The sequence below is a fragment of the Protopterus annectens genome, chromosome 7.part0 (assembly GCF_019279795.1).
Source record: "Protopterus annectens isolate FY-2018-M chromosome 7.part0, PAN1.0, whole genome shotgun sequence".
Taxonomy (NCBI): Eukaryota; Metazoa; Chordata; order Ceratodontiformes; family Protopteridae; genus Protopterus; species Protopterus annectens.
Window position 1 is genome coordinate 6,122,767 of NC_056739.1, and position 27,442 is coordinate 6,150,208.

The window sequence follows — 27,442 nt, forward strand, 5'->3', positions numbered from 1 at the left end:
TTTACACTCAAAATAATTATCTTTTTCGAATAAATGTAACTAAACAGAGTATGTCCTGAAAAATCTAAAATGACTGAGCATAGCTGCTTTCTCCAGATAAGTCCTGAGCGACAGTGTAGAACACAAACTTTTAATTTGCCAGGCATGTTCTAGATATTTTTCCCTGCTGGTGGGAACTGCTCTTCCCTAGTAAGAGATATTTATTGCCCCAACCTTAGAAGAGTTTGCCTGGCATTTTTCAAGTGCAGATAATATAAGGGGGTGTCTCAGAGATTTCAGTGCCCCCCCCCCCCCCCCATCTTGGGTCTGTTTGGCGCCCGCGCCTGTCCCAGTACATTTCAGCGGATGGGCCCTGCCTAGGCAGTTAAGGTACAACGATTTAATGAGAGCTGGCCATCTGGGCCAAATGGAAATGGGCATTGCATTTTGTTATCTTAAGTCCAGTGGATGTTAGAATTGTGGAGGGATGCTAACTTATTAAACCTGAAGTAATACAGAGGCTGTTAACTTGTTATAGTACATACCTGACATTTTGAAGACATACAGACTTACAGTGTAAAAGAAAAACAATGCAAGGCAGCTGTCGTGCCAGCTTTTATTATAATAATTATTTAATGATTATTATGATTAATAATTGCTATTCGATTTTGTGTGTGTTGTGCCATCCTCTTTGTGCGTGTGCGTGAGTGTATACTTATTGCAAACATTTAAATGAATAGATTTTTACCTCATATTTTTGGTATGTTCGTCCTAATATTTTTATTTTTCTGGTAAATCACTGAGGATTGAAGTCTCTAAATAATGGTATTCTTTTGAGTTTCAAACTTCATATCCTTCAGATCATGTGTGCTAACACAAATTGTGTTATTCTCACAGCTGTTTAAGTTTATAAGAGCAACTTTTAAAACTTGTCCCTGGTCTGAACCTTTACGCCCGATATTTGCGGATTTATCCATATTTTTTGTACTAAAAAGTTAAGAGGTATGCTAGCCATCGATGTTATTTTTTTTCATGAACTAGAAAATCTCACTTCCCCAAAGTAAGTTTTTTTGTAATAAAACGTATACCCCCTTAACAAGAACAAATTAAATGTCGCACAATCATTAGCCACGTCAGTGGAGTAAAATTTTGAAGACCCTCACGTTAAAGTAATCATAGACGCTTTAATGCTTTATCTGCCTCTGGAAAGGATGTTCCTCTCAGCTTAAATATCCTAGCCAAATAAAATATTTTGTCACTGCTCCTTTTGTCCCACTTCACCCGCATGTGTTTTATCACGCAAAAGTCTCTGCAGTTTCATACTCCTCAGTTACTACTGTTATTGCTGTTGCAATGTTAGTCTTGGTGGGTTTGAAAGTTTTGGATGTTTCCCTCCTAAACTTAGATTATGAGATTGTACCAAAAGGACTGCTGAAATATAGACTATCGGTATTCTACTGCATTCCTAAAATATTTACATGTGGTATTTAGGATGTAAATCAGCGATACTTTTTCGATGTCCGTAAATAAATATTTTTTCTATCTTAGTTTGTGAAAAGTTAGCTGGTAAAAAATATTTTGGAGTTAAAACTGTAACTTTGTTGTCCATTATTTAATTTGGATCGCAAAATGTCATAAACATAAAGGAGACCCGTGAGTTTGCGTAGCCAACTACTCAAATAAAGTGATGCCCTCTGCTGGTTTTGTTTCTGCCCAGCTCTTGGCAAAAAGTTAGGAAAAACACAAAGCGTGCTGCAAACCTTGGGCTCCTGAATATGCACGAGCAACAAAGGGGGGTAGACAAATTCATGGGTAACTTTGGCTGCTTGAAGGTAGATTTCATCTTTATACCAGTATATATGCTCTAGCTGAAGTAGTGGCTAGACCGCAGTGTGTAGCTGATTCATACTGGTGAGCTATTTCTTGCAAAAACACTGATCAATTCTAAAGCATAGTTCTCAACCTTCCGTCTCCAAAATGAGGAGCACTACCTGTCACAATGTGGAAACATGGGCAAAACATGGATCGCTTACTAATTACTTCAATTAGAAAGCTGACAGGATGGTTAAAATGTGCTACTGTGTACTTATAAAAAGTTATTTTGATGAATTAATATGATTCGCTTCTGTTTACCATGGATATAGGTTCAAATTCCTAACACTGAATGTGTGACAGACCTGTTAAATGTGAAACTTTGAGGAACATGAACTTTTTAAGACCCACAAATGAGGAACTTTCCTATTAATGAAGTACACTCCAGAGGTATAATCCGAAATAAAGTATTAACCCCCGAAAGGTTTCAAATTTCAGTGTGTGTTCCAAACGCATTAATCATTCAGGGCTGCTACCTGTATCATTTTAATGAAGCTCTGTCATGCCTGCTTGATCGAGGCATTTTAACTTTTTTTTGCGTTAAGAATTGTGCATTTTTTTTCATTTTAAATAGTATAGTAGCCCACGTTTTAGGAATGTTTCCTACAAACTCAGAAGACTAACTTATGTGTACGTGTCCTTAATTAACTCAAGAAGTATATAACTGAAACTGAAAAAGCTTTATATACATTTTAACTGCTAAAATCCATGTTTCAGACTTACTGCTAGGGTTATCACCCGTCCCACTTTGCGAGGGACAGTCCCTCTTTGGGCAGTTGTGTCCTGCAAAAAAAAATGTAAAAATGCCAAATGTCCTGAGATTTTAGGACAAAATTATTTCCTATATTTTATGTAATAGGTGCATAAAACAGTTATTATGTATGTGAAACACCTAAATATTATAAGAAACAGAATAAGCAACTAAAATGCTACAAGTATAAGCTTTTATTTATGCAAAAAAGTGAAGTTCTGTCTTTTGTACTGGCGGTGGGTATGTTTCGCCCTGCAAAATTTGACATTTGTACCAAAAATGTCCCTCTTTGGGCATTTGAAAAGGTGGCAACCCTACTTACTGTAATGTTATCATCAAGGATTATTTTGTCAAAAAATGCATCTCAAAATTAGAACTCCGTGTAAATGCATCTCAAAATTAGAACTCCGTGTGACGCTGGTGTTTTCAAGCTGACTACATACCTTGGCAATGAGTTAGTTGGTTAGCTAAAAAGTTAATTATTTTTTTTTTTTTTACATTTTGTTTATTAGAGTAGAGCACCAACAACAGATTGACCAGTTGCAGGTTCATCCCGGGTTACATGCAATAATGGGAACAGTTTAGTTTGTACTACACGAATCAGTGCAATAACAGAACAATATACGGTGTGTACAACAATAATCAATGAAAAACAAAGATAATAATACCCATGTCAATGATTTGCAGTAGGTCATACCTAGAATAACGCAGCAAAAGTTGCAAAACAGCATACATTAGTTATAGCGATGAATCAATGTATCAGAAATACATTAGTTATAGCGATGAATCAATGTAGCAGAAACGTAGAGATACAAAGGAGTTGCTTGGATGGCAAATGTTTTGTTTTTTTTTTATGTGGTATGTCTTGAAATCTGGCATTTGTAGTTATTTTGTGTTTGTAGAAAGTGTTTTGAGTTGTGGTGAAAACAGAGTAGTTTGATAGATTACTGAAATGCATTGGCAGCCAATGACAAAGTTTTGGAGCAACAATGAAGAAGCTATGGCTAGACTTGTACAGGTTTGATATCAGGGGTTTGGAATGTTGGACAAGCTCTGGACTGGTCCCGAAGGTTATAGGTTGTGATGGTTACAATGAGTCTCATAGCAAGTGAAGAAGGGGTATCTTGGTGGTGTAATTTGCAAAGAAGGGAGCCTGGAAGAAGGTTTGCTCTACCTAGAATGGGCAGCCCAGCTGGCTTTTGAAGAGTGAGACAATGATGTTCATGGCATGGGGAATTGACAGTGAATCAGCATATTTTATTGGATAAAGTTAGAAGTGTAGTAGTGTTTTTTTGGCAAACAGTATTCAAGTAGGACAAATAGAATGCCTTTGCTAGCGATGGCACTGGCTGGTAGAGAGATAAATTGAGAATGTTTATGGACCCGAAATAGGAGGTAGTTGAATTTGGATTAGAGTTTTTTGATATTTTCTCACTAGTTAAGCGATTGAATGAGCCATATGCCCAGGTATTGAAAGGATGTGACTGTTTCAGTAAGGTAGTTACGCTGATCTGTCATCTGCAGAAAGCTGGAGGTTCTTGCAAGTCTTTTGTCTCTTCCAAAGAGCATGTTTTGGGGTTGAGCAGCAGCTTTATGGGCTAAGCCATTTGTTTAGATAAAGGAGGTCTGTTTGAAGTTGACTTTGTAAGTCATGGAATATAGTGCTAGAGCTATATTTGACCATGTCATCAGCATATAAATGCAGTTGTAGTTGGGGTAGGTCAAATGGTCATTTATTTCTGAAAATATAATAGTGGGGCAAGTAAATATCCCTGTAGAATACCAAATTGAGTTGATGCAGTCTGAGAGATGGAAATGCAATTCTTACTCTGAAGGATCTGTTACTGGGAAAGTTATTGAATCACTGAGTTGTTTGTGGTCTTATGCCAACATCTATAAGGAGGGATTGTAGAACGGAATGGTCAACCATATCAAATAGTCGGACTAAGTGAATGAAAATGGTGCCTGTTACATTGTGTTTATCTATATTGGTTAAGATGTCATCACTAAGTGTCCAGAGCTCCATCATGGTACCCCTCCCCTACCAAAACAATTTGCTGTTTGTTGGAGAGCAAGAGGTATTTCTGAAGATATGTGGTAAATTGGCTACAGGTAATGTTTTCAAAGATTTTTCCCAGTGGGGGAACATAGTGATAAACTGGAAGTGACTGGTGGAGATCCATTTTGGTTCCTTGGCCACTGATCTAACAAAAACAGATTTCCTGGCTGAGTGTATGGATTTTGTTGTGAGACAAACGTTGTTGATGTGGGCTATGGGGTGATTATGTAGTCCTTGCAGTGGTATAGAAACCATGGTGAGAGAATTTCAGAGCCAAAAGGTGAATCAAGTGATGGTGTGATTTACGTAGCTATAATTCTGCTGAAGTAGAAGGGTGGAAGATATTTTGGGGGCCATCAGTCTTTGTGGAGGCTAGTTGAGGAGAATAAAGGTGGGGGAGGTAGGTTAGAAAATTCCTTTAGAATGTCTTTGGGCGAGAGATTGCTATTTTGACATGGTGTGTAGCCTTGAATGGAGTCTTCCTCGAGGGGGCCCCTACCTGTAATATTATTTAATTCTTGCCAGAACTTTTTAGGGGAGTATATGAAAGAGGTTTATTTAGCTGTCAGGTATTTAGCTTTGTGCTTATGAATTGACTGTTTGATGATACTGCGTAAGATAGTGAAATGTTCTCTGTTTGGTGGTGAGTTTTCCAAGGCTTCATTACAAAGTTGCACTAGGTGAGCCATTTGGTTTCAGTATGTTTGAAGAGTCTTGTAATTATTGAGAAATAGGTGTTTTGAATGGAGAGGAAAAGTTCTGAGAGTTGGAATGCAGCTGAGTTAGCAACTGTAAGTATCGGTGTCTGATCTATGGTGGGGAGGTGGCACTGTAAGTATCGGTGTCTGATCTATGGTTGGGAGGTGGCACTGTAAGTATCGGTGTCTGATCAATGGTGGGGAGGTGGCACTGTAAGTATCGGTGTCTGATCAATGGTTGGGAGGTGGCACTGTAAGTATAGGTGTCTGATCAATGGTGGGGAGGTGGCACTGTAAGTATCGGTGTCTGATCTATGGTTGGGAGGTGGAATTGTAAGTTTAGCTGTCTGATCAATGGTGGGGAGGTGGAACTGTAAGTATCGGTGCCTGATCTATGGTGGGGAGGTGGCACTGTAAGTATCGGTGTCTGATCTATGGTTGGGAGGTGGCACTGTAAGTATCGGTGTCTGATCAATGGTGGGGAGGTGGCACTGTAAGTATCGGTGTCTGATCTATGGTGGGGAGGTGGCACTGTAAGTATAGGTGTCTGATCAATGGTGGGGAGGTGGCACTGTAAGTATCAGTGTCTGATCAATGGTGGGGAGGTGGCACTGTAAGTATCGGTGTCTGATCAATGATTGGGAGGTGGCACTGTAAGTATCGGTGTCTGATCTATGGTTGGGAGGTGGCACTGTAAATATAGGTGTTTGATCAATGGTGGGGAGGTGGCACTGTAAGTATCGGTGTCTGATCAATGGTGGTGAGGTGGAAGTGTAAGTATAGGTGTCTGATCAATGGTGGGGAGGTGGCACTGTAAGTATCGGTGTCTGATCTATGGTTGGGAGGTGGAACTGTAAGTATAGGTGTTTGATCTATGGTGGAGAGGTGGCTTTGAAATCTGGAACAGTTGCTGAACAATTTTGGTCTGAACTGAAATCATCTTTGGGGTATTTCATTTTTATGTTTGGAATGTGTAAGGTTACTGGGCAGTACTCACTGAAGGTGAGACTAGTAATAGAAGAGATGCGAGGTGATTATGTAGTTTATAAGAAAGTGGTCATTTGTTTTATTATTTGGTCTCATGCACAAGTTGAATTAGTTTCAGGTCAGCTAAGAACTCAGATTATCTTGGGAGGTGGGTTCTAGAAAGTTTAATTTGATGTTTGAGTTTTTTATTATTTTTATTTATTTATTTATTTTGTGGGATGGCAGCAAAAAATTATATTTTACTGTTTGAGATATGGATAATATGGCGGGGGTGGACAGTATGCAATGGCTATGTAAAGGTGGTTTGAGGATTTGCATGGTAGTTTAGTTTGCAAACTAATGTATTAGCTTGAGTGACTACTGAAATGTTGAGGGTAGATTACTAGAGAAACATTATACATTTTCCAGTTCTAGGTCCAGGGTAGGCATCAGTCATATAGTTATACCCAGTAAGTAAGTGGTGGACATGGAGTTGGCCATTTTTGAGCCAGAATTCTGTGATGCTAACTATATGTGGTACGTGGGTGGAGATAAAGGCACTGATTTGGTCTAATTTGTTTCCTACGTTTTTGCCATTAAGCAATGTACAGGTTAATGTACTGGTATAATGAGTAAAGGTAGAGAACTGAGTGAGCTATTAATACTTTGGGTTTCAGATGGTATTTATGTGGATGTTATGACAGGAAAGAGGTTGATGTAAATAAAATAGTGTGAGTGCTGGGGTTGACACCTTTTTATAGGGTTAAAAGATGTAAGGAATAGTTTTTGTTGATAGTTGCAGAGGAGGCTGGTTGGTGGCAAGTCTGTTAGGTCTGTATTTTTCATGAGTTCTTGACTGTTGTCAAATTTTTAGTGTTTCATTTAGTGGGGTGTCACAGTTTGCAATAACTGTGAGAAATGTAGGTGATTTTTGTTTTATTAGTGTTGGAAGTTGGTGTGATTTTAGTTGTGAAGGCTTAAGTGTGGTTCCTTAAGGAAGGGGAGTTGCAGTTTAGTCTGTGGCTGTGGAAGTGAATGTTTAAACTGGAGAAATGATGGGATGGAGGGAGGAGAGTAATATCAGACGGAGCGGACACATTAGAGGGATCCATTTACTCTGTACGTGTGCAGTATGATAGTTATCTGTGACCGTCAAGACTTGTGCTTGGTAGTGTTTGAAGCAGCTAAGTGAGTTTCTTCACTACAGCTCTTCCTTTGTGGTGCATCCATCTGTGAGTAGAACAAAAACACAACAGCAGGCATATACCCTCCTTTAGGCACATCTGCAAATGCCTGCAGCATTACATTAAGCTTTCCAGCAAAATGAGGAGGCAGGCAAAAACACGCTGCTTATCAAACTGTAATACAATTCTGCCTACCCAGAAGTGATGCTAGTCCGTATTGTACCATAAATGCTAAAAGCAGCCTTGATGTTTATGCAAAACGCTGAAGCAGATTTAGGAAAGAGACAGGAGAAGGAGGGGTGGAGTTCAAACACGTACCTTAAGCCTGACTAAACCCACTGTTTACTAATGATGACATTACCTTACATTGAATAAACATATATGATGAGGTTTGTTTCCTTGCTTCACACAGCAGCCTCTGACCCTGACCATAAGAGGCAAGTCAAATGTTAATATTGGGGAACTGAGCCTTGCAAGGTGTGAAGAATCACCAAGATTGAACAGTATATTTCCTTTACTTCCAAGAGAAGCATCCAATCTTCAGAGGAAAGTTAAGTATTAAATTCGGGGAATCTAAAGATTAGCTGTGATAATTTTCCGGTCATTAGTACCAGCAATAGCCTCATGTGAATGTAAACACTAAGTAATTAACTTTTATTGCCTATTTCTCTAGCCAGGTTTTAATTTCCTTAGGTGTGCTAAAATAATGTTATGATACATTTGGTAATAGGTGAGATATATAAAGGTTGAAGTAACATGTGACTATTGCACCTTATCCAGGTAACGTGACCACAGCAGTTCATTCAGGTTGCCTTTCTGAAAGATCTTGAAAGGATTATGTTCCACCACCTTTGAATTTTTTAAGACTGCTTCACAGACTCTGCTGTCTTTCAGCTATGAGTAATGCAGCAAATGCAACCAACGCAATCACATTACAGATCTGGTAATGACAGGTCTAGGTGAGAGAGTTCCCCACCCAAATAGTTGTACTCCATTAAACATCAACAGTGCTGCACTAAACTGTTTGATTTGCATGGCCCATCTCCTGGAAGTTGTATAGTCTTAAAAGTCATAATTACAGAATAAAAAAAAAAATAGAAATCTAGAAAAAGAAACAGATGTGGCCATGAAATGCAAACTGTATTGCTGCAATATATAGTTCATTAGAAGCATTGTTTCTGTGAAAGCATATAATTCACTTATAGTATTTTAACAAAATGTTGGAAATCATGTCTTCTCATCTATGCAGGAATATAGCCAGCAATATAAAGCCTGGCATTCTTCCTTCTCTTTTTTACTAATTTAAGACTTCAGTACCAAGACACTTTATGCTACAGTTGTTACCTGTCTGAATGTATACTTTTAAGAGAGGTCAGACCCTTAGCCTCATTGGGCATAAATCTTTCTTGGTATGTAAAATGTAATGTAGAATATGCAGCTTGTAAAGTACCCAGTGTTATGGTGTTTTCTTTGCTTAAAAGATTTTGGCAAAGGTTTAATGTGATTACTGTTGCATCTTCCCTGCTTCAAAATCATGTCAATTAAAAAAAACTGCTGCCCAAAATTGCATATGCATGGATTGTGATGCTTCTTATACAGACATCCCAGTACCTATTATGATTTAACCTTTGCAAATACAGTGATTTCAGGCATACAGACATCAGCTAAAAATGTTCTCACAGCACTTTGCACATGAAGAACCCTGCCCAATGTCTCCATAGCCTGCATCCATTTGGCCCACTTATGCCACAGAGTCTTTAGTTAGGCATTCCTGGGCAAGATCAGAGCCCTTTGTCCAGCTTGCTCTTGCCTAAAAGTCCAATCAACCCATCTATTGCCCCAGAGCTGAAGGCTGGGTGGTAGGGAGCATGCCAGCTGCAAGTCCTGAGGAAAAGTGTACCATTTATTTCTAAGGTTGCTGGTAGTCTTAGTGGCAGATTATAACAGAGGTAATTCAGGAGGCCACTTAGAACCAAGAGGTACAGGGGGGCCCTATGGCTTTCCAGCTAGTACACTGTCCAGGCTGTCTGTTAATAAAATGTCTTTTTTAAGTTGTTACTTTCAGCACTAATTTCAGTTGTCTTGTGTGCTGAACATAACAGTTGTTAATATTAGTTTTTATAGTATTTCACAAAAGTAGTAAAGAATTTTAATAAGGTTGCAAGTATTTCTTTACTTGGGTGACTAACAATGCTCGCACATATGCAGTATGCATCTGTGATCCAGTGATTATGCATAGAGCACATGAGCAAGTAGATTCTGCTGCATGCTGTCTTAACTGAGACAGAGGAAGTTGTGCCCAGTAGGATAAACTGGTTCCATTTATCAAAGAATGTTTAGCTTCAGTATTAAAAATAAAGCAGAGCTATGTTTTGTAAAGAATACAGAGCTGTATTTAGATATATAGATTCATAGACTGTTACTAGGCTAATGACTGGGGGGGGGGGGGGGGGGGCATTTCTAGGCCTAACCAAGTTTTCCTGAAATAATAATGATGCCCTGTATCCAAATAGGACATTGAGGGCCAGGCATGTATAAGTTACCTCTGTCCATAAGGGACATGGGTTTCAGGCCCAATGTAAATTTTCTATTCCCCATCCACTGGTGTAGCTTGCACATAAACTGGGTAATGGTTGAACTCAGCTTCACATGGATGGGAAGCCTGTTCCATAGGAGGGGCAGCATGTTCTGTTAAGTCACAGTCAAAATTTACATCCCTAGACCTTGTATTTGTGGTACTCAAATCTGTTTCTTTGAGCTCAGCACTTGTTCAGAATTCACTGTAAGCACTAAATAAACTACAAATTACTACAGCACTCAGCTTTCCTCACTTGTCTAGAGGAAAACAGTTTTTAGTACTTAATAAATAACCACCTATCCAGGTATGTCTGAGGGTCACCTCCCAGTGTTTTCTCCTGTCTACCTGATGAATCTGGGCATCCTGGGGCAATGCAGCAATTGCCTCATGTACACAGACAACCCTCTCCTCCTACCACCCAACACTACAACCTGTGAGAGACGCACTTATATAACCAAACTGGAAGCAAAGTTCTCTTCACCCAAGACTGGACTAGACAGTCAAGAGGAGAAGGTAAACACTTGCACCACATCACACTCATCACATAGTCCCTCAAAACCTACACCACCAAAACACACACATAGAAACACAGAACACACACCTACATTCATGGAGGCTCTCAAAAATAATCTACCCAAGCAACAGGGACCTCCAAAGCAGAAACGCAAGCAACCTCCACCAAATGACACATAGCCCACAAACTCAGTGTGCCCCTCAACCACAGCCCATAAGGCATAACAACGTACCCAACACTCTAGTCATCGGTGACTCTATAGTCAGGCACACTGATGTTCCACTCACCAGGCTAAACAAGGAGAAAGTTACTGTCAGCTGCCTGTCACGTGCCAGGATCCGCCACATAATGCATGCACTCAGGTCACTCCACAGCAAGTACAAATATGACTCTGTCATTGTCCATGTTGGTGTGAATGACCTGAGACATACCTCCCTGGACTACATGAAAAGAGACATGGAGGAGCTTTCTGATCTTGTAGCCCAGGCAGGTATGACCCTAGCCCTGAGTAGCATCCTGCCATCACCCAGAATGATACCACAGTACAAGGACAAAATTATTGACTTCCAACAATTGGCTAAGCTTCTGGTGTCATTCTAAGGGGATCCAGTATCTGTCTGCCTGGGATGACATGATCGACAGTCCACGATGCTTTGCCAGAGATGGCCTGCACCTGTCGTCCTTGGGATTCCGGATACTGGCTAAGGCTCTTGCCACCCCTATAGTGCCTTTTTTAGGCAAGATTCAAATGACAAATTCACCACCATAACAGGTACAAGCAAGCAAAATCTGAGGGTAATGCTACTTAATGCTAGAAGTCTAAACCTCAAAATGCACTCACTCAAGGCACTCCTTAAAATGGAGAACATCGACATCTGTGCAGTGACAGAGACCTGGTTCAAGGCTCCAGAGAGCACCCCTGCATTACCAGGCTATAATTCATGCCACACCTTTCGGCTACCTATCCTGGACCGAAGCACTAAAGGTGGAGGCGTGTCCATATTCATTAAGGGTATCCACACCTCCAGGCTAGTTGCTCAGCATAATACATCTGAGATTATCCAAGTGCAACTAACTCTGGGCAAGACTGCAATGCAAATTGTAGCTTGCTACAGATTCCCCACTATGCCCCAGGATTCCCACCCCTCCTTTCTTGATACACTGGAAAATATTAGGGTACAACCTAACACCCTAGTAATGGGTGATTTCAACTACCCCACCATTTACTGGGAAAACTACTCATGTACCAACTCTTGTGCTCAACGTTTTCTGGAATTCATAAATTCCAATGACTTGGATCAACTTCGCCACACCCCCACCAGGGGCAGCAATGTCCTAGACGTGATCATTACCAACATGGGCAACCGGTGTTCCACACCAGCGGTCAATTCCTCATTGGACAGATCCGACCACAAGCAAATCACCCTAGACATCCACATCCCACCCCCACCCCCTATTAGGGATACCACCGTAAAACATTTCTCCAAAGCTAACTTCACTCTTCTTAAGACAGAAGTGGCAAACTTCACGATACCCATGCTGACAGACAATAGAGATACGACTGCTGAATCCTATGCAATTGCACTTTATAAGCACTTACACGAGTGCATGGATCGTGCAATCCCTAACAGAACCAAGATGCTATCCTCCAAAAAAAGAAGCCAATCTGGTGGTCCCCTGTTATAAACAAACTCTACAACAGAAGAAAGAAATTGTTGCAAAAAAGAGTAAAATCCCATGATTGGAGGAACTCCGTGGTCAGCCTCAGTAAGAAGCTGAGATCCCTCGTAAAATCCTCCAAAGCTAGTTACGAAAACAAAATCGCCACTGATTCTAAAGACAACCACAAAGCATTCTATAGCTATGTCAAGAATCTCAATGGCAACACTCAAATCTGCTCTGAGTTACAGCACAATGGCACTAAATATACAGAACCAACTGATATTGCCAACATCCTGGCAGATAGGTTCAGTGCTAACTTTAACCCTCTCTCATCCCCTACAGGGCCCATCTCTATACCAGAAGAATGCAAAGTACCTGTAATCATGGCTGCACAGGTAAAAAAACATACTCTCCAAAGCCAAGAACACAGCATCCATGGGATCTGACAACATCCCAGGCTGCATTCTACATGAACTACAGAACAAACTGGCACCCACCTAAGTACCATGTTCAATCATAGCCTCACCTCAGGCTTTATGCCCACTGAATGGCACACAGCAACGGTTATCCCACTCCACAAAGTGGGAGTCACCACGGACCCCAGGAACTACCGCCCCATTAGCCTGACGAGCCTGGTCTGCAAGGCTATGGAGCATATCATCATGGAACTTATAAACAATGACACTGGTAATCTCCAAACTCTGGACCCTACCGAGTTCATGTTTGTAAAAGGCAGATCATGTCTCCTAAGCCTGACAGACTTCTTTGAAGTGGTCACCAAAGCCGTAGATGAGGGTAAGGTGGTTCACACAGCCTATCTAGATCTCTCCAAGGCTTTCGACACCATCCCCCACTCTGGAATTATAGGCAAACTCACTAAACTAGATATAAATCCCTATGTCACAAGATGGGCTGCCAACTGCCTCACTGACAGAACCCACACTGTGAAAGTAGCAGACTCCAAATCCAACTTCAGACCAGTGACAAGTGGAGTACCACAGGGTTCAGTCCTAGGTCCTCCCCTGTTTGGTATCTACTTCTCTGAAGTACAGGCTAACACAGAAGGTCTTTGGCTAACAAAGTTCACAGATGACTGCAAACTTGGAGCCTTAATCAAAACTCCTAACGATATGGACATCCTACAAAAGGGCCTCACTGAGACAGATACCTGGTGTCAAAGCCATGGCCTCAAGCTCAATGCCAAAAAGTGCATTGTCATCCCTTTTGGTAAAAACTCTGTACCCATGAACTACCACATAGGCGGTAGTCTACTTAACACTGAAAGTGTGATAAGAGACCTTGGGACACAGGTGGACAGTAGTCTCTCCTTTGATAATCACATCGCCACAGTAGTCAGGATAGCCTTCTACATGGCACACCTCATCACAAAAGGTTTCTCATCCAGGAAAAAAGAGGTAATTGTTCCCCTCTACTCATCACTCATTAGACCCATTATAGAGTACAACTCCCCTTTTGGTATGTACCTCACAAGACATCTACAACAACTGTAATGGCCACAGAAATACCTCACAAAGAGGATCACTGGCCTCAAACAGATGCCCTGCGCAGACCATCTCAAAAAACTCCAGCTTTACTCTGTTGCATATCGCCTACTCAGAGGCGATCTCTGCTTAACATACAAAGCTATGTCAAACCCAGAGTGTTGGACATGCTCCACTTAAAGAAATCCCAATCCCTCCAAGCTACACACTCTAGGGACCTAAACCTTGTCACCACAATAAACAGAACATGCTGGAGGGATAGATTCCTGTCCCAGAGACTTCCAATACTCTGAAACAAACTACCTATCTATATCAAACAAAGCTCCTCATTAGCACTCTTCAAGAAAAATCTTGATGATTGGATGGGAGATAGGAAATTCACCCTGGGGATCACTTCTGTGGCTCTGCTTGACAGGGGCACAGGAAAATAATTTTCTTGGGTGGCAAAAGCCAGGGTACCATTTGGCTAGGCTTATATAGGTCCTAGGGCCAATAGCCTAGTACCTACATATGAACCTATGAACCTACGAACTCGTTGACTTACAAATATGTAGGACATTCATAAATGTGGGATTTGTGGATGCCTTAAATGCCAGGCATGTATCACACCTCAGCAGTCTATTGGAGACTGAATAAATGGAAAGGGCCTGAAGGTGCTCTGCATAAGGCAAGTTTGTTATGCCTTGTGTTCATTTTGTAAGGATCCTCTGAGGTCACTCTAGTTGCTGCATATGCCTGTTCAAGTATATACCAAAGGGATCGTTGTACTCTGTGATTGGTCTGATAAGGGCAGAGCACAGTGGGATATGACATCTTTGGGTCTAGATGCCATGGCCTTACTTATAAGTTGTGTAACATAAATGGATTTCCTCACCACTATGGCCACATGGTGGTCAAAGGTAAGGCTACTGTCTATGCGTGTACCCAGGTCCCTGACCACTGGGTCGACTTTTAGGGGTATATTATCAAGATGGTAATTTGTCGGGATGGTTGGCTTCCCAAAGGGTACAACTATGAATTTGTTAACATTGAGTTTAAGACCATGGCTTTGGCACCATTTATTAGTCAGAGATAGACCTTCTTGAAGAATGCTGGTGTCTGCAGGGGAGTTCATGATAATCTCCAGTTTGCAATCATCTGCAGACTTAGTTAGCCATAAACTTTCAAAATTCGCTTCCATTTCAGAGAAATAAATGCCAAAAAGTAGCAGGCCCAATATCGAGCCCTGGGTACTCCGCTAGTGAGTGGCCTCTTATTGGAGGTTGCCTCACCTGTTTTGACTTCCTGGTTCCTGTCAGTGAGTCAGTTGGTTATCCAGTGGGTGATAAAAGGGATTATACCTAAATTAGTGAGCTTGTCTATAATGCCTGTGTGGAGTATTGTAGCAAAAATCCTTGGCCAGGTCAAGGTAAGATTGCATGCATAGCCTTATCTTTATCCAATGCTTTGGTGACCATCTCAAAAAAGTCCACCAGATTTAATATGCATGACCTTCCTTTAACAAAGCTGAACTGTGATGGGTCCAGCATTTGCAGGTTACCTATATCCTCATTTATCATATCCATAATGATTCTTTCTGTGACCTTACATATGAAACTTATAGGTCTGTAGTTACCCGGATCAGTGGTTTGACTTCCTTTGTGCAGGGGAATGACCATACCTATCTTCCATTCCTCGGCACAAAACCTGACTGAAGGCTCCAGCTGAAAAGTGATTCAAGTGGGCCAGAGAGGTCATGTTTCATGCTATTTATTAAACATCCAGGGATGTTATCGGGGCCCATCGATGCAATATACCAAAAACCAAACAACAAAGTAGTAACCACAAAAGTCCAAAACGATGCAGCAAACAGCTAACCATAGGAGAAACTTAACATTTTTAATAATACACACAGAAAACAGGAAGGATTATGCACTTTTGTCCATTACAAATAGACTTTATCAGAATCAAATGCCAACAAAATGCTGCATTTTAAATACCCCTCCATCAAAATCACATGAAAGGTGAACACAAATCACCACTAAGGGCTTATTTAAAGCAACAACAACAATATAAGAGTAGATAAAAATGAATAAGAAATATGTACGTATAGTTAGCGTTGTTGCCTCACAGTAAGATGCTGTCCGGTTCGATTCTCAGCTAGAGCGTCTTCTGCGTGGAGACATGCGTGAATGGGCGTACCTTCATTGAAGGTTGTGCATCAGGGCTGGTAACTCGGCATGTAAAAATCAACTACCAATCATTAGCAGACCGGAGTTCTGCTGTGGCGACCCCTAACCAGGAAAAGCCGAAAGACACAACAACAACAACCCTCACACAAAAAATAAGAAAAAAAATAAAAAAAATAAAATCAACACTTTAATGCCTACGGAAATGCAGTCATTAAGACCAGGTGGGGACATAGCATTTAGCCTAAGCTAGCAATGTAATTCTTTTTCTTAGATCAAATCATCCCATGGTTCCTCCTAGAACTTTTTACCACAGGAGAAGAATCAGCCATGCAAGTAACTGAGGTAGGTAACTAACTGATGCACATCAAAAAGCAAGCTAAAAAAAAACATATGAAGGAGCAAACACATGCCAACTGGTCTGGTTAAAATGCCATTACTTCAGAAAGAAACTTTTTATTCTGGTTAGAATGCACATAGTTTGCAAACAAATTGTTCTTATTCTAGGTAGAATATCAGTACATTGAAACAATTTTTAATCTATTTATTGGATGAGTTAGCCACAGTAGGAAGGTGGAAGGAATTAAGCCCTGCACCCTGAGCATCTCAGAACTCAAGTTCTGTATGCTAACTCAATTGCTTTGATTACCATTTTTCTTTTTATTATGGATAAAATGTCATTTGATGCCTCTTTTAGGATGAGGAACAACATATTTTAAAAGCATACTGTTTCATATAGCTGCTTATAATGTTACCATGTTTAAAGTAAAAGGAAACAATTCCAACTGTTGCAACACTGAGTGTAAAGATTATCTTAGTGGAAGCTGTATCAATGTAGATTTTTAATTAGCTTCATGTTTCCTTTCCATGGGGAGCATAGTGGCTCAGTGCTTAGGACATTTCTCTCATATCTCTAGGGTCTGTAGTAGAATTCTGACCAATGGTCAGTCTGTGTGTGGATTTTCCATGCTCTTTTGGCATTTTCTTCCCAGAAATATGCAGGCTGATTGTCAATTGTAAATGTTTGTATATATTGTAATTACACTTGTTTCTTTAGTCCAGGCTATGGCTGAAAAGGATTCAAAATACACAAGTTCAAGCAAGTAAATAAGTTGAAACAATTTTTTTAATTAAATTGAATACTTGAACTATACTGGAAAAATTGGGAGTTTATGTCCTTATTGTGTTTTCCTATGACTTTTTTACGACTCTCCTTACAGTAAGAAGAAACATCTGGAAGTGCTACATTGGATAGGGTTTATAAATGAAGCACTGATGCAAACAGTGGAAGCAGAATGATTTGCTCAGCTAAAAGACTACAAAGGTAGAACAGAAGTTGGAAGCATTAGCAATATTAATAGTACTTTGTAGAGAAAGTGATTTTTTCAGGGGAAGGGGGTAATTTTAAGTGATTTCTGCTTAAAGTATTGCTGTGATTTCTCCATTTGGTATTACAGAGTACCACACACTTTGTAATTTATGTATATATATATATATATATATATATATATATATATATATATATTTATTTATTTATTTATTTATTTTACATTTGTTGACCGGAAGTGTCTGACTGAGCCCAAGCCCTTTTTCAGCAGAGGCCCAGGAAGAAAAGCTCCAAAATGTACAAAACACTAAAATAACAACAGAGATATTCAAGAAGTTAGAAATCTCATACAGTAGTTGTCAAATTATACAATACTATAAACAGAAGGATGATAACAAAGCATAGGAAGTAAAATGTTGTAGTTTTAAAAAGTTTGCTAATAATGCTGATAATATTTGCTAATATTGTTTAGGATTTGTAGATATTTCTAATACACCTTCTTTCTTGCCCTGTTGACATGTATCTTTTCTGTCTTCCTATCCTGTCATTTCATTATGTGACTTTCTACATGTTGCTCTGCTTATTTAAAACAGTGTAATCTGCATTTCCGTTTGTTTTACTTATTTCACTTTCATGTTTTCATTATTTCATCTACAATCTACAGCCCATTTTTTTGTTTTTAGTATGATTCTTTTTGTATTTTTCTCTATTTGACAGGCTATTGAAATTGCACACAGTACTCCCAAGTTTCTACAATACCGCGGTGGTGGTGCTGTGGTAGCATTGTCGCCTCACAGTAAGACGCTGTTCGGTTCGATTCTCAGCTAGAGCGTCTTCTGCGTGGAGACATGCGTGAATGGGCGTACCTTCATTGAAGGTTGTGCGTCAGGGCTGGTTAACTCGGCACGTAAAAATCAACTACCAATCATTAGCGGACCGGAGTTCCGCTGTGGTGACTCCTAACCGGGAAAAGCCGAAAGACACAACAACAACAACTCCCAAGTTTCTACAATAACTAGTTCAATAATTTTTTTGTACGGGCTATTTGTTTCTGTATACTGCAGTCATCTAATGATAACAAGTTTATTGCCTAAAAGCTAAAGTGTTGTAGTTAGCCCTGTGCCTAGCTGACCTTTAACCTACAATCTTTTTGTTCCATCTGTAACATCCTCTGTGTACATCTACATCAAAAAAACCCTAACTGTACAAAACCTCACCACTTTTTCCATTAAGTAATGTTTCCTAATGTTCACTATAAACCTTCCTCTTCTGATTTCGAATCTTGCTCTTGTATTTCTATATTGTCTTTTATTTTCAGCTTTGCCCTATAAACCTGTCATAACTGGTGCAGTTAAAAGTTTCCTTTCCTCATCTATTGTTTAAGTCCATGTGCTGTGTATCTTTCATCTCACTTCAAGTCTCCAATTCACATTAGTATCTGGCTAACTGTAGCATACCCACTACCAGATCAATGTCTCATCTCATATGGCCTCTAAAGTTGAAGCCTCAGTAGCACACTTTAATCTGAGAAAATAGCATCTGCATTTTGGCATCTACATTCTTGGCAATGTACCCCAGTATTCTGTTGCTCTTTGCTTGCATTCTGTCATTTTTCACAATAAAATTCAGGTAAGGAGACATTGTAATAAAGACAGTTTGATCCTAATATTATCTACCAGTATTTCCAAACCAAAATGTATAACCTTGCACTTTTTCATGATGAACCTTTTCTGTGACTTATCTGCCTACTATGTTTCAAACCTACTACTATGGCTGTTGCTTGTAGGTTTTTCAGTAGCATTTACTGCTCAAAGTATATTTAATGGCTTATGTTATTGACATGAATTTTTTTAGAAAATGCTCAGGAATCTAGGGGTGTATGTAAAGTGCCAAAGGTGTCACAGTCAAGGTGCTATGTGGTATGAATGAGCTGATATGTGATGTGTTGTGTGACAAAGTAACACAGCCTGCATTTCAGATGTACTGCATCAATAATAATGCCAAATAATGTTTTAATGGCACATTTTGCAAAAATATTATTTTGTGTTGCATTTGAAATTGTGTATAGTGCATTGTGCGAGTGGCAGGCAGTGTAGAAGTAACACCGCTTCTTTTTTTATTTTAGTTTACTTACTAAAGCAAGTGCTGTGCAGACCAGTTTGAATTAATTAATTTATTGCTTTAAAACTGTTGGGGTTTGCCATTTAGCCCATGGATCAAATTAGGAAAAATGACCTTATTTTCTTTATATTAAAACCAACTTGGTAGATATCAGTAATTACTGCCCTTGATCTCTTGTGTCACCGCTGTCAACACTGGTGGCTTACAAAGATGGAGGTTTCAGTGACCTCTTATGGTAGAAATGCTGTGAAGTAATAATCATCTTATTGGTTAGTACATTTTATTAAATTTTTTGCCAAAAATGTTTAAAGTTTAATTATATTAAAGGAAACATTAAAAAGAGCTCTGCTTCATGAACCAATAGATGTAATTTTAAAACATCTGGGTTGGTGAATAACTGAAGAAAGTGAATCCAAAAGAATGTGCACATTTATGAATGAGCCTAAATAACAACTCTGGTGCTAGGGGCCCATGGCCTGAAAGCACCCTGGGTCCTGAGGTGCACTTAATCTGCCAACAGATAGAATCACTGTAGCTACCTAGCTGGGAGTGGAGGCATGCTTCTATACTTACCTTCTGTTTCCTGGGTCAGCAGGCAGTTCCCTGCCCAGTGCAGGACAAGTCACCATGGCCTCTGCAGGTGGGCAATATACACTGCTACTACTAGGTGCTTCCAATGCAGTGAGCCCAGTAGCCTTCCTTCTCCTAAGCAGTCTGTCATCGTCCACTCAGACTCATCTTTCCCACCCATTCCCTCATAGGCCTATGCTAATCAAACACAGGTCAACTGAGCAGTAGTCAGGACTTCATTTCTCTGCATGGCAGGACCAGGCTCATGTGTAGTCTGGTGTTTGCAATAATATACAAAAATAATATTCTGATGCCACTTATATGTTATACAGATGTCAGTATTCTGCACTGCATAATACAACATCAAGTATATGCACTTCGTTTATGATGCAGTGTAGTGCCATCATATGAGTATGTGGGACTTTAATTTATGTGGTGTTATACTAAGCTGGGCTGCCATCTGCTGGCCGGCTGTATAAAAAATAGTGACTGCATGGTGCCAGTGCCTTCTTTAGCATTTTGCATAAAAATTTGTGGAAACCATTTAAAATGGACATTCCTTCCAACAAAACGCACCAACAAACTTACTCTTGTGAGGTCCATCTACAGCATGACTTAACACTAATATTTTATTTACTTCCATTAGTTAGTCTGATTAGGAACAGTCTGACAGGGTTGTGATATTTTAAGTGTCTGCCACTTATGAGCAAGATCAATTTCCTATAAGAACTTATATATGTCAAAAAATGAGGCATGACATCAGAGGAAAAGTATGCAATGGAAGTATGCAGTAAAACTCTCACTAGATAAGGTAGGCTGAAATGGTTTAGAAATTTGGGAGGTAGACAGAACATGGATAAAATGCAGTTTGTATGTTGGGGGGACTTGTACAGTACTTTATCTATCAGTCTATCTCTGTTTATACTTGCTGTATTTTATTGTAAATTGGTTAGATTTGGATGGGAAGGGAGTTCTAGGCTGCAGCAAGAACATAATTCTAGGTAGCGTTCATTTGTAGAGCAAGTGGTGCAGGGTTTATGTATGGTAATTGTAATTCACTTATTGAAGGGATATTGTAATGAATTATGATTTTATGATTTCTAATGACAAAAGAAAATGGCTCTTGTACTGAACTGTTTTGAACCTATTATTTGTTTGCACTTTTCACACGTTAAGTAGATGTCAGCATTTCCTATGGCTACAGTACTACAGTACTTCTACTATACTCAGTGGAACAATTGCATTCTTTCATGCCTTGTGTTAGTCACAGAAATCCTTGTGATGTAAAAAAATAAATAAATAAAGTGCTGTGTAACATTGGGCACAGCTCAGACAGGTAGGTGTGCCTGTTATCTTAACCTGACAAAATCACTCCATTTACCACACCCACAAATTGATGCTGACCCAGATAGCATTCTGTTTCCTCATCTTCCTTATGTTTACCTCCTCTAGCAGCCTTGAACTGGGTCATCAAGGTTATAATGATTGAAGAGTTGCCTTATACTGGATGAAAACAGGCCTGATAAAAAAAGTAATCTTGTATAAAGCGTTACCACTGAAGACATTCAGTCACATAAATATTGTCTTGACCACTGTTACCTGTGCTTATTCAGGTATAATGCTGCCTTAAAAATGTGTCACTACACTTTATCCATGTGCAATATAAATACAGATACCCTGCTAGATAAGGTGCTATACAGTAGAGAGTCTATTATCTGAATGTCGATTCTCCAAAACGTCAGTTATCCGAACGCAGCCTTCCAAAGTTTTCGGGTAGGAAAAATCATAAAGTCTGAGTATGTAAATGTTATATGTATTTGTTTGTGCATGTTATTTTAACTTGTAGCCCATTCATGTGTGAAAAATATTCCGTATTGCCCAGGAATCACTAAATGTTTGAAAAGTGTTTTTCCTGCATGCAGAAAAAACAAGATTTTAGACGTTTTTTATGCAATTCAGGGTATGTTTGACTATCCAAACTACCCTAGGTCCCAATTAGTTTGGATAATTGACTCTACTGTACAACTTTTCCCCCTCTCCCAGGAGTACCCACCCACACACACATACACAACTGCCTTTTGTCTATGTTTTGTCTACCTCCCAATTTACTAAACCATTTCGGACATCATCTAGTAAGAGTTTTACTGTATACTTCCATTGCAAAATAAGCTGTGCTTATTCAGGTATAATGATGTCTTAACATTATGTCACTGCACTTTATCCATCTGCATTAGTATTGCATTAATTATACTAGGGAACTTTTCTCTGTCATAGTCACAGTACATAGGACAATAGTGCTAGCCACATTACACACTATTCTTGAAACAGCTATTGTACTACTAGAGAGGACATGAATCTGGCAGCATGGATGTCACAGTCCATCTGTTGTCAGACATCTGATATGGCTGAAATCTAGCAAGTACACACTGGTCAGCTAACTGCACAATGAGGTCTATCATGCAAATGCAGGGATAGTAGTCATTCACATAATATAGTTAGCAGATGTATGTAGATGTCCACAGTATTGTATCACAGGTGGTTGACTGCTTTGTAGGACTGCAGAACTGCATTCATGTATTTTGGTGTGTTACATACTGATATACAGGTGCATTTGAAGGCATCATTATAGTACCTGGGCAGGTAGCACAGTGGAGAACAATGTGATACTAATGCAAATGGATAAAGTGCTGTGATTTATAGTTTTTTTATTGCACAAAGTGATAGTGCTGGTAAGCAAAAGTTTAAAAAAAATACGGACAAAGTTACAATCTTACCATCAAACTAACCAGTGAGCTGGGTCATTTGGAGTTAGCGTAATCATGTGGTAACTCATTTTCTTATGTAGGGAGATGGTGAGGTTGGAGTGGGGAGAATGTCTTTCATTGCTTCTGCTAGTGGTCATTACTGGTGCTTGATCAGAATGTCAGCTTTTAGACAGTGTGTTCTCTCTGATAATTTATGTAGTGTTACATATTCTTTATTGTGGTTTTTATATCTTCTTTAAAATAGTAAAAAAAGTATGGAACCTGGGAGTCTTATTTGACTCTGATGAGGTAATTAAGATAAAGTGGAAAGCAGAACTTCAAATCTGCTGACATGCACTATATTTGATAGCTCTCTATAGCTCACAGCTAGATGTGAAAAAGTTTCAACACCATTGTTGATGGGCCACTAGCTTGGTAAAACTATACTGGGAGCCAAGACACGTGATACTTTTTTTTGGATCACTGTCAATGAAACCTGATGTGTCGTACCTTTATTTTTCCCCAAGCTTTGCCTAGATATCCACCTACAGATGAAATTACAGAGGCATTACCTAATCACTATGCTGTTCTTTAGTGAAACTTAAAATATTCATGGAGTTAAATTTGGCAGTTCCTTATTCAGCTAACCTTTTTGCTAACACAGCAGAGCATTATTATTTCCATGCATATAAGATCGGTCTTGGGGCCTCTGTTATTTGGGATATACTTTTCTGATGTGCAGGCCAAAACCAATGGGCTATGGCTGACCAGGTTTGCAGATGACTGCAAAGTGGGTGCTGTCATCAATTCCCGTAGTGATGTGGACATCCTGCAAGAGGGTCTCACACAAACAAATGACTGGTGCCAGAAACAAGGCCTCAAGCTAAATACCAAAAAATGCATCATCATCCCCTTTGGGGAGAGTGATGTCCCCACAAATTATCACATTAATAACAACATCCTAAGCACGCAATTAGTTTTGAGGGATTTGGGCTTCCAGGTTGATAGCAACCTGACTTTTGACCACCATGTTGTTTCCGTTGTACAGAACGCTTTCTACATTACCCACCTTATAATTAAGGGTATCTCATCCAGGAAGAAGGAGGTCATAACTTCCCTGTATTCTTCCCTTATAAGGCCCATTTCTGAGTGCAACGCACCTTTCGGCATGTACCTTGCAGCACATGCAGCACCTGGAGAGACCGCAGAGGTTCCTCACCAGGAGAATCCAGGGCCTCAACATCTATCCTACACTGACAGGCTAAAGCCCCGTCCCTATAGTCAGTTTCATAAAGACTCCTTAGAGGTGACCTCTGTCTGGCATACAAACAATCTCACACTCCGTCTTGATGGGACTGCTGCATATCCATAAGTCAAGCTCCATTCGAGTAACCAGCATATGCGATCTCAACCTGGAATGTGACATCAACATGACTTGTTGGTAGGACAGATTTGTGTCCCAGAGACTCTCCCTTCTGTGGAATAGACTCCCACTACACGTCAAGCAGAGTACCTCATTATCCCTTTTAAAGTGCAACCTGGATAACTGGATGGGAAACAGAAAATACACCCTTGGGATTCCACCTGGGTCCCTGGTGGACTGGGGCATAGGGTGCTGATTAAGCTAAACATGGGCTAAACTCATAGCTAGGCTTGTAAGGGCCTCAGGGCCAATAGAATTTTAACTTTCTATGATCCTGTAACCCTATAACTTATGTGGGTTCAGACTGTTAAGCAGTGCGGTATTTCACTGTGGTACATTTGGTTGAGGATACACGTCTGAAGTGAAATTCAGCTATAAAGACACATGGCTGTTGCAAATTCACTGTCAGCACAGAGAAGCATGCAGTACCATACCTACAGCTTCAGTAACTGAATATAGGAGGGGGTGGTAGGGAAAAGTAGTGTGTGTTGTGATTGGTGTACAATACATGATTTTGCAACTACAAGAAGTGGAAGTGTGCCAGAGTATGGATTTAATTTTACATGCTGCTACAATCACCTTTATGCATCAGTATGTGTTTTAGACAATGCAAATGTGGTAATAGCCCCCACACACCATTAACCAACCACTGTACACTGCATTTTCAATGCCACTGACATGCCCCAGGGCATTTTGATATTGACACCTGCCATACTGTCTAATGTCTGTAGCTGTCTTGCAGACCATGGATAATATTTTCCACAGGGCTGTTGGTTGTTGAAGCTCTGGGCATGGTGCTTTATGCTTTTTCTATGCCCACAGTGAGAATGTGACATATGCCATATGTCTTTGCAACTGAATTTCTCTTCAGCTATGTGTCTCCAACCAAATCTACTGCAAGGAAATGTCTTGCCATCCAGCAGCCTGAATCCAACATGTGGAAATGTTAGTATTATTTGAAAACCAGGGCATTTGGTTAATATACTATCTTTGTGAATGTTTTTCTCTATTTGATTCCTTACCAGAGCATGTCTTTAATGCAGAAATTCAGTCTTTTAAGAGGGATTATCCTCTGCTAATGATGTAGTCTACTGAATCTGAAATCACTGCGCATTCTACAGCAACCATCTTTGATTTAGATGTTCAGAATTAGGGCGTAGGTATGAAACAATGGGTTCATGTCATTAGACCGACCCCTTGAATGTAGAGTACCATAGTATCAACCTTCTAAATGTCGAATGTCACAGTGCTCAAGGTTCAAAAGGTCAAACTTGGTGAAAAAAAAAATCAAAAGCTGGTTGTTTTTGCAGCGGGGGGCAAGCCTCGTTCCATCCCCCTATGTTGGGGGGGGGGACTGTGCTCTCCAGGCTTTGTGCTAATTATATACATACATATATATATATATATATATATATATATATATATATATATATATATATATATATTAGCTATGAGACTGCACTATAGTGGGGAAAGGGCCGATTCCCTGATCCCCACTGTACTGCTATTACACAGTATAAGGCTGCCTGTTATTTCTATATGTCGACATTGCTGATGTCAATGTATAGGGTTTGCCGTTATGACAGTCAGCACATATATCTGTTAACCTGTTGTCATGATCCCATGAAACAATAGCTAATGAAGGCAAAATGACAACTGTGTACTTTTCAGGGTTCTGCTCTTTGTTAAAAGTGGACAGCATATTTGGAAATTATTTTACAGAAAACTGGAGCTGTGGCCTCATTTCAAATTTCACCCAGACATGCACACACACACACACACACACACACACACACACACACACACACACACACACACACACACACACACACACACACACACACACACACACACGTGCACGCACACATGCACACACACACACACACACACACACACACACACACACACACACACACACACACACACACACACACACACACACACACAAACCTGAGATAGTTAATATTTTTTTATAAAAGTATTCAAGTCTGTGGTCAAATACATCTCAACTGTTCTCGAAAATTCTTCCTTCTCAACATAAGGAAGCCATTACTGTAAATAGAAAACAGATCTCCAAAAGAATGAAAGCCAAACCTGATTTTTTTCTAAGTCCACTTAGAAAAAGACGTTGCTTCATAATATACACCTAAAAGCTGTAATTGAAAACAGTAATTAAAAATTAAGTTAGTAAAAATGGTATGGGAACAGATTAATGTTGATGTTTGTATGACTCTTAATATTGTCAGATTCCTAATAAAGAAATGTTTTGCGACATAATATGCAACTGGTATTTTAAAGTATATAATTGATTGTTCCCAACTTTTCACTGCTTAGCTTTGAAAACTGCTTATGGGCTGTTGGGGAAATATAAGTGCTAAAAAATGCTTGAGAATAAGCCAGATAGGTGTATATGCATACAAGAACACCCGAGGGAGACTCAATTCATTCTGCTGCTGTAAGATGCTGTAAATGATTTACTTCACCAATATAGAGAATTAAAGCAATTTTCACTGACACTAGATATGGGGGTGAATAATGGGTTTATTAAATGAGCCTGAGAAGCAAATCAAAAGCTGATGACTTTCTGTGTAGCTCATTTTACACAGAAAAGCAACAGAAATGTAATGTCACTCAGCAGAAAGGAACTTAATGTTGGCTTGTATTTCACTGGTTACTAATGAATAATATATACGTCTTTATTTATTTATTTGTGTTTTGTTAATTAATAACAAATAAGGTTTTAGTTAGTTATGTATATATGTATGCATCTATGTTTGTATATTTATATTGCTTGTTTGACAGTGAAAGTCTGAACGGGTAGAACCCCCCCCTCCTTTTCCAATGGAAAAAAAAAAAAAAAACTATGATTTGACTATCACTGATTGTTGGAGTCTGCCAGGTCTTTTCTTCTGATGACCAGTTTAGCAAATTTAGTTTAGTTACAGGAGTTGAATGAGTGATAGCTCAACTGCCTATTTCTTTCATATGTCACAAACATTCAAAAAAATAAATTCTCATGCTAATAACATGACTATAAAATGTTGTATTTGCCTTTCACCCAAGATGCTTTGGTGACACGTTCATTAAGGAACATCCTTTCCTCCAGACATGATATTTGTTAAGCACAGTGTATGCCTTGCACAGTAGATATCTGGAAATTCAGCACTGGTGTTCAAATCCTGGGGACTACTTCTCCCTTTTACATGTTAAACATACTCTCCCTACCTAATGGTGATGTGGTTAAATCCAAAAGATGAAAATATAATGGGGGCATTGCAGGCTTTTGTTATGGGCTCATTCCATCCCAGCCACACTAATTCTTCC

The 27,442-nt window shown here is 39.6% G+C and overlaps 1 protein-coding gene across 3 annotated transcripts in view; it reads left to right on the top strand.

Moving 5' to 3' along the window:
- Positions 1–27,442, top strand: part of NGF (nerve growth factor) — a 203,565-nt gene that overhangs the window by 1,099 nt on the left and 175,024 nt on the right. The window lies entirely within an intron of this gene.